Here is a 1,421-nt window from a genome sequence, read left to right as displayed (position 1 = left end):
GTAGTCATCATCAGAAAACCCCCGTTTGTGAGTTTTGGATCATCCAATAGAAAGATCCCCAGAGCCAAACAAAAGTCTGGAATCCCACCCAGCCTTTTCCCCTCCAGCTTCCAACCCTGAGTGCATGGGACCACAGGCATCCCAGCACACTGGGGTCTCTACACCAAGGGAGACCTTGGAGACTCGGGAAGTGGGAGGTGGGTGAAGCAGGAGGAAACAAATGAGGTGTTAGGACCACTCCAGCCACACTTCCTGACCCCCGGCCCGGGCAGCTTCCACCACCCACGCGGTCCAGCTCTGCCGGGTGGGGACTACAGGACGTCAATCCCAGGCGCCCCGCCCCCTTCCGCGCCGGGCGGGGTCTCCGCGCCGCCGCCACGGGCGCACGCGAGGTCGCGCGGACGGGGCCGGGCCGCGGGTGCCGGGAGGTGGCCGGGCCACCCGCGCCGCCGCCCCCCAGCCTGACGCACGGAGGGCCGGGCAGCGATTTGCCGCGGGCCCGCCGCCCGAGCCGCTCCGCCCCCGGCCCGCCTCCCTCCCGCCTCGCCCAGCTCTCCGCCCGCCGCGCCGGCGTCCCCGCGTCGTCCCCAACGCCCGCCAGCCCGGCCCGCGCCAGCCAGGTGAGTGCGGCCGCGCGGGGCGGGGGGCGCAGGCCGCGCGGGACAGGGACGCGCGTGGCGCGGGCGGGAGGGCGGCCGCGGTCCCCACACCCCGCTGCGCCGCCGGCTGGTCCGCGCCCGCCGCAGACAAAGCGCCCGAGGTGCGAGCCCCGCGGGCCCTCCCCGCTCCCGCTGCCTCGGCCTTGGCCCGCACCCGTTGCGCCCGCGCCCTGGCGGGGTCCCTGGGCCCCGAATCCAGCAACAGGTTTGAGTGTCAGCCTGGATTCATGGGGTCCCCTCCTTCCCCGCGTGCGAGCATCCCGGGCAAGCCCCCGCGCCCCCGCATCCCGGCCCGCTTCTTTGTGTGTGCCGGTAGCTGCCGGTGCGGGACGCGGGCTGCAGGGCCGGAGCTCCCGGGTTGCCCGTAGGGCTTGGCTTCTCTGGGGCCTGCGGGCGGGTCACAGCCCTCCAGTCGCAGACAGTCACAAAGGGAGGCCGGAGATACTTGGCCAGGGTGCGGGGACCTGCGATTTCTAGTGTCCCTTAGAAGCACAGTCTCAGTCTGCAGGGTTCTGAAGGGGATGGTGGGATTCACCCCGTCTGTGGCTGGGCATGCAGGCACTGACAGCCCCTTGACTTTCCAGGCTTTGACACCTTCTCACACATGGCCCTCACCCAGAGAAGTTGGGAATTCTGCTGTAAGAATAACTAGACAGCAGCGGTTTGACAGGTCCTAGCTGTCTTCAGGTTTTGTCTGTATCCAGCATAACCCACCATGCCTGCCAGCAGTTTGACAAGCTCTTACATTAAAATTGTCATTCA

General features: G+C 68.5%; 1 protein-coding gene across 4 annotated transcripts in view; it reads left to right on the top strand.

The window, feature by feature from the left end:
• The first annotated feature begins 346 nt into the window (after window positions 1-346).
• Window positions 347-1,421, top strand: part of Sestd1 (SEC14 and spectrin domain containing 1) — a 94,288-nt gene continuing 93,213 nt past the window's right edge. For 2 of the 4 annotated variants that reach the window (XM_031370747.1, XM_031370748.1), the window contains exon 1: window positions 347-620. The gene's annotated coding sequence lies outside the window, so the exon portion shown is untranslated. Of the gene's footprint in view, window positions 621-761; window positions 865-1,421 lie in introns of those variants that run through there. The other 2 variants (XM_031370752.1, XM_031370749.1) reach the window with 2 other exon arrangements.

Source organism: Mastomys coucha, unplaced genomic scaffold, assembly GCF_008632895.1.
Source record: "Mastomys coucha isolate ucsf_1 unplaced genomic scaffold, UCSF_Mcou_1 pScaffold15, whole genome shotgun sequence".
NCBI classification, from domain to species: domain Eukaryota; kingdom Metazoa; phylum Chordata; class Mammalia; order Rodentia; family Muridae; genus Mastomys; species Mastomys coucha.
The sequence above is the reverse complement of the archived record's forward strand: the minus strand, read 5'-3'. Positions and strand labels throughout refer to the sequence as shown.